Here is a 10,168-nt window from a genome sequence, read left to right on the forward strand (position 1 = left end):
GGACTGGCCCACTCACTGTCCGATTCTTCAATTACCCTCAAATCTAGCATTTTTTTTTCTTCCTCCCCTATGGCCTTCCTACGGGCTTCTGGGACACGGTAGGGTTTTAGGGTTACCCTTTTCCCGGGCTCTGTTACAATATCATGTTGAATAACATCTGTTTTGCCCGGCTTAGTTGAAAATATATCACTATTTCTCAGAACTAGGGCCCTAACTTCCTGCTTCTGAGAACTAGACAAACCTTCTGCAATCCTTACCGTGGGTTCAGGGTTCTTAGGTTTGGGAGGTAAGTTATCATTAACTGCAACCAGTACCTCTCTGTCTTTCCACGCCTTTAAAAGGTTTACGTGATATATCTGTTCCGGCTTCCTTCTGCCTGGCTGCCGTACTTTATAATTGACTTCACCGACACGCTCAATAACTTCATACGGACCCCTCCAGGTGGCCAAAAACTTGCTTTCTACAGTGGGCACCAAAACTAAGACCTTGTCCCCTGGTTGAAAAACCCGTACTTGAGCGGTGCGATTGTACGCACTTCTCTGGGCCTCCTGTGCTTGACGCATATGTTCACGTACAATGGGCATCACTGTGGCAATGCGATCCTGCATTTGCGACACATGCTCTATTACACTACGTAAGGGGGTAGGCTCACGTTCCCATGTCTCCTTGGCAATATCCAAGAGACCTCTGGGATGTCTCCCATATAAAAGCTCAAAGGGAGAAAACCCGGTCGAAGCTTGCGGTACCTCTCGGACAGCGAACATTAAGTAGGGTAACAAAAAATCCCAGTTTTTCCCGTCTTTATCTATTACTTTACGTAGCATAGATTTTAAAGTCTTGTTGAACCTCTCCACAAGACCGTCACTCTGGGGATGGTAAACAGAAGTTTTTAAGTGTTTAATTTTTAACAACTTGCACAACTCACTCGTGACCTTGGACATGAATGGGGTCCCCTGGTCAGTCAGTATTTCCTTCGGGATACCGACACGGCTAAACATGAGCATGAGCTCTTTAGCAACCGTCTTAGCACTAGTGTTGCGAAGAGGTATTGCTTCGGGATACCGAGTGGCATAGTCTAAAATGACTAAAATGTGTTGGTGGCCCCTAGCGGATTTCCCCAGGGGTCCTATGAAATCCATTGCTATTCGCTCAAACGGCACCTCAATTATTGGCAGTGGCACTAAAGGACTTCGGAAAGCTTTAAACGGGGCTGTCTGTTGACATTCAGGGCAAGACGTGCAGTGTCGTTCTATATCGGCGTGTACGCCTATCCAATAAAACCTTCTCAGAATTCTGTCCTTTGTTTTCTTGATACCCAAATGACCTCCAAGAACATGACCATGGGCAAGATCCAGTACTGTACGTTTATATGAAAGCGGCACCAGTAACTGTTCTGTTATATCTTGCCCGTTTTTTTCTACACGATATAACAAATCATTTTTTTGTATAAAATGAGGGTAGGTCAAGGGAATCTCCGGGTTAACAGGAGTTCCGTTTATTATGCTTACACCTTTCCTTGCACTGTTCAAAGTGGGGTCCCTTAACTGGGCAGTAGCAAAATTCTCTGAGTTAACCTCTGGTAAGACTATTTCAGCGACACTGTCAGTGTCATTATCATGGGAGGTACCTGGGACCTCTTGACCATGTTCTTCTCCTACTAAAACCTTCACTAGCTGGGTTTTCTCAAACACATCAAAAGGAAACAACTCCCCTAGCTCACCACTCTGTAGCTCCAACTCGGCCACGTCATTTACATTGGGCGGTTCCAATTCACCCTTTTTGTCCCATAACTCCAAAAAGTTGGGGAAATCCCGCCCCAGTATTACGTGATAGGGTAAAGTTGGTACCACGCCCACTCGATAATCTACCGACCCGGCGTTGGTTTGTATGTGGACTACAGCAGTCGGATATGGGCGGGTATCACCATGCACACACGTAATGCTGAGTTTACGGGACTGATCCAATTTAGTGTGGTCTACCAAATGTTCGGCCACCAATGTTACCATGCTTCCCGAATCAAGTAGAGCCCTGGCCGTGTTTCCTTCCACAGTTATCTGACAGAGATATTTAGTACCATACTGTACCCCCATTAAAACAGTAACATCTGTGCAAGTCAACAAAGAATACTTCCGCTCCCTTTTCCCCATATTACATTGCATGGGCTCATCCGCTAATGGACAATTACTGGCTATATGCCCTATTTCCTGGCATCTAAAACATTTCACATGTTTTCCAACAAACCACGGTTTAACCCGGTCGGGTTTATCATATTTATACCAGTTCCCCTGGTTCATTTCCCCATAGTCCCCAAGTCCCTTCACAGCCCTGGGCTGCTCTTCGGCTCCCCCTGACCCAAGAACAGTCTTACCGGACTTGTTGACACTCCGGGCCTTCGGGTTCTGGGGTCGCTCTGGTCCGGTGGTTCGGAGTAGTTCGCCCGTTGCAGTGTATCGCTCTACAAGTGCAACCAGCTGCTCAGCAGTTGAGGGGTCCCCTTGTCCAACCCACCTTCGCAAAGGTGGTGGTAGACCTCTCAGGAAGTGATCCATCACGATCCTTTCGACGATTTCTGCAGCAGTGCGGACCTCGGGTTGTAGCCATTTTTTTGCCAAATGTATTAGATCAAACATCTGTGACCTTGTAGGTTTCTCTGGTTGATATGCCCAGTCATGGAACCGTTGAGCTCGGACAGCAGTGGTAACTCCTAACCGAGCCAGTATCTCTGCCTTGAGTTTATTGTAGTCATTAGCTTGGGCTTGGTCTAGGTCGTAATACGCCTTCTGAGACTCCCCACTCAGAAATGGGGCCAGCAATCCAGCCCACTGTCCTGCCGGCCATCGTTCCCTCTCTGCCGTCCGCTCAAAAGCCCTTAAAAATGCCTCCACATCATCGGTGTTAGTCATTTTCTGTATATAATGACTGGCCCTGATAGATGCAGAGGGACGCGGCGCCTCCCTGGTCATCTCATCCAGCTTCTGGGTCAGCATTTGTAGTTCCTGTTGGGTCTGAAGTGCAGTACGTTGCTGCTCCTCCCGAAGTAATCGGTTTGCATCTTGTTGTGCTGCAGCCATTTGTTGCAGCGCTGCCGTGCCTTGCAGCAGGGCCTTGAGGCACTCCTCCATATTCCGAAAGTTTTTCTTTTATGCACAGACAAGTTAAGGTGTTGCCCGCATTCTCCACCATGTGTGACAACTCTGGAAATGTGTGTTATGGTTGTCACTTCCTCCGGACCTTTTACACTGTCCTCTAGCATTAAAGAAAGTCAAACTTCCAGGAATGTGGTTCAAACAGGTCGGCACCTGTGCGTTTATTATTTACAGTGCTTAATAAAACAAAATATCCAAAACAAACAAAAGCCTAACTCCTTTATGGATTTCTAACTCAACAGCAAGTATCCCTATCTAACCGTCCGGGCAGCTAAGCTGCTTACCGGCCCCAAAACACCAGGACTTTTAAGTCCCCCTTTTCACAAAAGATTTGGTTCTTGTTCCCCTTTTCAAAACAGCTCACAGCTCATTCTTCAACTCTCCTTCTCTCCCTTTTCCAACAGGTTGACCCTGCCCTTTTTAAAAGGTTCCCAATTGTTAAATTGAAGGCAGCTGTTGAATCAATTACCCAATCACCTATTATAATTGGGACATCTAAAATGGCTGCCCATCAGTCCCATGGCCTCCTGGGAATTGAAGTCCTGTTGCGCCAGACCAACAGGACTACATTTCCTTAAAAAGGGTACAGACTGCGCAAAATCCGAGGCCCAAAATACCGGCCCTCGACCACAGTGCCCCACACCTCATCACAATATATATATATATATATATATATATATATATATATATATATATATATATATATATATATATATATATATATTTTTTTCTTAAACTTGCTGGTTCTTTATTTTATTCTGGAGCCACCTACCTGACAATAAACCCTTCATAATCATTAAACAAAAAAAAGAAAATAATGATTATTTCTGGAATTCAAATTTGTTATACACACAAAAATCATCATAGAACCCATAGTACCGATGTTAATTCTAGGGTGCCTAGCCAAAACTACAATTTGCTGCAAAAGAAAATAGTTGTTAAAAAGAGCTGTTGTTTTCAATGAAAGGTGAAATTGTGAGCTATCTAGTGAGTTTTCTAGAAATTTCTTAAAAAAGGCTTTATTGACACTCATTCTTTATCTTATTAACAAGCTTTACTCCTGCATGGTTCACCTTTTAGGAACAGGAAACCTCTGCACATTTATAACAGCAGAAAGAGTTCTTACCCTGCATGAGAAGAATGTAATAGTTTCAGAGCCACTGTGGTGGTCCCCGCATTGAACTGATCCAGACATGAACTAAGCAGAGACACAGACTTTGCAGGGCAGTTTCCTGTCAACTGAAGGATGCACCTGTTGTTTCCCCCCAGTATCTGTGTCACAGGATCCTCACAGGGACAGTCTTCCGACTCCGTCTCAGCTCCTGAGCTGGCTTGTTTCCACAGATATTGAGGACTGTGTTCCTGTAAGGGCAAGGCAGAGGAAACACAAACTGACTTCTGAAGGCAAAGTACAGAGAAAACGAAACTAAATGCATAGAAACAAACACACACACAAACTAAAGTAGTACACAACAAATAACAAAATCCAAAGCTCAACTGGTTGCTTCTCTTGCTTACAGGCAGCTGCCTGGATAGGGCTGACTAGTTTACATAACAGGTTTGAATAACTTCTGTAAATTTTCAAATACAAAATGACCTTAGGATAAAAGCACATGTTGCTTCCCACTAGTGAAAACTTTGCTGTTATTAAATAGAAGCCAAGGAATATATTTTGGTTACAAAATATTTGGTGCTAGCAAATCATGAGCAACTGACACTGCCCTAGCCATTGCCGTGATTTTGGTACTTACACTGTACGTAAGAGAGCCATTTAATTCAGTGTGTTTTCCCATTAAGAGGCACATAAAAAACAAGGTATGCAGGTAGTGTCTTACTGTATCTCTGTGATGGGGTGCTTGTCTGGCAGACAGGCTGCGGCTTCTCCGACTAGGCCCTTGGGGGGTCTTTACTGCTGGGAGGAAGTCCTCTGTCCTTCCTGAAAAAGAGCACAAGCATCTCAACTGCCCATCCCTTCAAACAACATTTGTACTTACTTGCTGGACTTCATGGAGTAAATATAATTAAATGATTAGATATACAAATGTATTATTTGGTTCCATTCTCCGTATTTCCAAAAGCTGTAGATATATGTATGTTTTAGTGAAATGAAAATTTCCTTCCCTGCACCTTTTGCTTGGGAAAGTTTCTGGCAACATTAGAGAGTCTCACTCACAACAGCTGTCAGAAACGGTGTTTGCGGGCTGTGTTGTTTAAGCTGCTGTCTTAAGAAAGTCATTCTTATACCAGAAGACAAGAGTCAGCTGTAAATACTGGGTCTATTTTATTATACATACAGAGGTGATTATACATCTTGCCAGCTTTAAACTGTATACAGTACCTAGTCTAAAACAGCACCAGATCTAAAATACTGTGCGTCTACTGGGTGTTGTTAAGAGTTCAGTGGTATTTAAATCTGGTGTTGTTAAGACATTTTTACAGCTTGTCTTGTGAGTAGTTTGGACAGGCAAAAGGACTGTAAAATATAAAAATTGACAATTTTATTATCACAGCAGTAAATTGAGAAAAAATAAATAAAATAGCATTGGGAGGGAGCAATATAAACCCAATTTGGTTAACCTGAATCCAAGTATGAACCAAGTATTTCATTAACATACATTCCCCACCATGACTGTAAATTCATGACCATGACATAAGCATTATGAAATGGCAATGCAGTTTCCTGAAAAGTCACAAGACATGAATGGACGCACAATAAATATTACCACAGAATGTGTACACCTAGTTTAACCAAAATTAGACAGGTGTGACATACAGATGGACAGATGAACAGCCAGAGTCACCTCCACACAACGCTGTTGTTATAAAAATGGAAACAAGGCAGAAGATAACATCACAAAGTGAATCCCTGTCTAGTTACTATGTTTGTGTTCTCAGCAACTAAGCCTGCTTCAAGGCTTCAAGCACAACAGAGCCGGCGAGTCATCGGCAGAAATGAGACGGTCTCACTGTGAACATTCTCAGCATGGGTATGGGGCAGAATTGAAATCACCCTTTTGTTATTTTGAGTTATTTCCACCACACAGCACCAACATTCTCCTGTATGATCATCATTTTTGATTGTTTGAATTCATTAAGATATTTGACACCAGACACAATAAACAAAGTCCTGGTACTTTTGTTACCTCACCTAATTAAAGCATTGCATTTCTTGCTTCACATTACACCTCATGAACATATCTTAGATATAATTACAATAAAGGGCAAAACATGAAAAAAAATATGTGGTGGTTACAAGAGTATGGCAACACTTTGTAAGCGTTTAGAATAAATAATTTAAATTGGGTTATTCTGGTTCAGCTGTTTTGTTTTGCATGCACACAGCATCTACCCTGGAACCCTTTTCTCCATCAGATCACAAACTGAAGAACCCCACCCCACACACAATTTGGTCGACTTGAGCTAGAATTAAAACTGGGCTGTCAGTGAGCTTACCTTCCCAAGGTGCAGAAGGCAGCTGGCAGAGCTGTGTGAAGGTAGTGGAGGGCTCTGCAGGTATTTTCACCAGGCTGGTATTGTGCTGCCACCGTTTTATTTGCAGCTGCTGCAACCAATACAGCATGGCTTGGCTGTTTAATGCCTGTAAAACAAAAACAAAACAAACTAGATGGTAACTTTACAAGTTGTGGGGCTTGCTTTATTGGGAAAGTCGTTAAAGTAGCTGATTTGTCTCATCAGCTGAAAGTCACATTGTTTATTAATTGCCTCATGCTTAGAATGTGCTAGAATTTGATATTTCTCAAAGTTCTATGACAGTTAATTCAACAGTGGGAAGTAGCCTACTGAAAGAAGTTGATGTGGTTACTAAAACAGCTGTACCTCTTGATTGGTAGACGCCATTCCTGTTTTGATTTCATATTTGAATAGCTGAGAAGTAGAGGAAGATTTCATTTGCTCTAAGTAGTTGTCTAATTTGTTGGGAAAGTGGTCAAAATGGCAGTTTATAAAAAGTTAGAGAATTTTAGTTGGTGCGGTTACTAAAACAGGTGTACCTCTTGATTGGTAAAAGTTATTTATGTTTTGATTTCAGATTTGAATAGCAGAGAAGTAGAGAAAGATGTCATACCCTCTAACTTTTTGTCTTACTTGTTGGGAAAGTGGTCAAAGTAGCTGATTTGTGTCAAAAGTTACATCGTTTACAGTAAATAGAATGTTGGAAGTCTGGGAGTTTTTAAACAATGGGGAGCTTTAGAATGTTGAAAAAAGTCCCATTAAAGTGAATGAAGATGGACAAAAAAAGGATAAAAAGCTTAATAGTTTAAAAAGTATAAAAGATATCAAAAAGTTGTATACAAGCACACTATTCCAGACCGGTCTACACATTTTAAAGTTTGAACGGCGTTTCTAGCTTAAACGGTGTAAGAGGAGTAGCGTGCCAAAGAATAAGAAGAAGTACATTGAAGATTTAAAGTGGGGACTCTTGCTTCGCAAGCCCCACTAATAAAAATGGTTGGTAATTGTGACAGAGAATGAATGAATCCTCGTCAACAATCTCCCTCTCAATCTCTGAGGGCGCTGTATAACCAGAACAGAGTGCCCCAGAATGGATGTTTTTGCAGTTCATTCCAGGGTCAGTCGGAAGCCAGACATTCAGGAAGGGGGTGGGGCCACGATACCTGAAGTCAGCGCCTTAATGCGGTAGGTGATGTGTCAGTCACGGATTGGAGGAGACGTGATTGGCCGCGCCACCGAAAGAGGGCATGACGGAGGGTTTTAAGGGGAAGTGGCCCCAGTGATCTGTTCCTTAGTTTTGATGGTTAAACTATAAGGACCGTATGCACAGGAGAATTAAAAGTACTGTGAGTGTTTTGTGTTTTGTTTGTTTGTCAGCTAACTGTCATTGTTTGTTTGGCTAGACGGCTAACACGAACCGGGAGCTGTCGCTGCACGCCAGCACCAAACCCTGGACTACACTGACCTACTGTTACCTCTGTGTTTGTCTTTCACCATTCACTTGCACTAGAGCACCCACTGTCAGGAGACATGTCTGTGTCTGTGTATTGTGTGTTTAAAAAGTGTTTTTATTATTTCGGGACTGTAACCCTCCTTTTGCATGGCGCAATACACATTGATGTGTAGAGCCCATGCTTATTATTTAAAGTGTTGTTGGCACGCAACCCAGCTGAAAATAAAGAGCTGTTAATTGTGAACTGTCTTGTGTGTGTTTGTTCTGGAGCACTGCATCATCACTACACCTGCACACTGCAAACCATTCCTTCACAGTAATCCATTTTTATCATTGCAAAAATTTTAGATGTAGGGAAACCTGCTTGGGGGATGCTATTGTGTATTATCAAAGCAGCATCTGAAAAGGATTCCCTTTGTTATACTGACAACCTTTTTACAGCAAACACTTACAGAGCTGCTATTTTATAGCTTTATAAGAAAAAAAAAAGATTAAAATGATAGCCTTGCTCTGTTCGCTTAACTCAAACTATAAAGGAAGGCTGTGGATTTTAAAGTGGTCACAATGCAGTCAAATACCAAATTCAATATACTTTGAAGTTTAATCTCTTACCTTCAACTTACTAAACCCTCAATACACCATACACTAAGTTTTTGTCTTTTCTTTGGATACATTCCTCCCCCACATTATCATACAACAATCAGAGCCTTTTCTTGCACAACTGGCTGGATGATGCTCATGTAAGATTACAAGTGAAAAGTTAGTAAGAATCCCTTCTTTCATAGCCAATGAACAATTTATAACTTGTTAGCTGGACAGTTTATTCTGAGTTCAGGCCATGGGAAGAATGGTGTGGAGTACTGCAACGTAACTTATAAGTGACTATATATTGGGATATTAGAACGGAACATACATTATATATAAAATTGCTACTGCTTCAAATTAATTCAACAATCTCTTTCATAATTGATCAAGCTTATCCGTAGATCATTATTACGCACAGTGTTAAGCATGTTAGCTGCAAGCTGTTAGATTGTTAATATACATTTTAAAGACTGAGAACAACAAGGCTAGAACAGTAATGCTTATTTTTGTGTTCACAACCAAGAGCATTTGACAAGAGCATTTGATGAAATGTATGCCAGTAGATACAGGGAATACATTTCTATACCAGTTTAGGATGAATGTATTTATTTTAGGTAAAGCATAACATGAGACCATACAATGGCTAATTTAATGTAATTGTATGCGTGTATAAATTACATTTATATACAGACGTGCTCAAATTTGTTGCTACCCCTCCACAAAAAACGAAGAATGCACAATTTTCTCTGAAATAACTTGAAACTGACAAAAGTAATTGGCATCCACCATTGTTTATTCCATATTTAATAGAAATCAGACTTTGCTTTTGATTTTTTATTCAACATAATATTGTAAATAAGAAAACAAATGAAAATGGCATGGACAAAAATGATGGGACCGCTAACCTAATATTTTGTTCCACAACCTTTAGAGGCAATCACTGCAATCAAATTTTTTCTGTAGCTCTCAATGAGACTTCTGCACCTGTTAACAGGTAGTTTGGCCAACTCTTCCTGAGCAAACTGCTCCAGCTGTCTCAGGTTTGATGGGTGCCTTCTCCAGACTGCAAGTTTCAGCTCTTTCCATTGATGTTCAATAGGATTCAGATCAGGACTCATAGAAGGCCACTTCAGAATAGTCCAATGTTTTGTTCTTATCCATTCTTGGGTGCTTTTAGTTGTGTGTTTTGGGTCATTATCCTGTTGGAGGACCCATGATCTGTGACTGAGACAGAGCTTTCTGACACTGGGCAGTACATTTCGCTCCAGAATGACTTGATAGTCTTGAGATTTCATTGTGCCCTGTGCCAGGCGCATGCAAAGCAGCCCCAAAACATAACCAAGCCTCCTCCATGTTTCACTGTAGGTAGAGTGTTCTTTTCTTTGAAAGCTTCATTTTTTCGTCCGTGAACATAGAGCTGAGGTGACTTGCCAAAAAGCTCCAATTTTAACTCATCTGTCGAAAGGACATTCTCCCAGAAGGATTGTGGCTTGTCAATATGCATTTTAGCAAA

This window comes from Acipenser ruthenus, chromosome 6 (genome assembly GCF_902713425.1).
Source record: "Acipenser ruthenus chromosome 6, fAciRut3.2 maternal haplotype, whole genome shotgun sequence".
Taxonomy (NCBI): Eukaryota; Metazoa; Chordata; class Actinopteri; order Acipenseriformes; family Acipenseridae; genus Acipenser; species Acipenser ruthenus.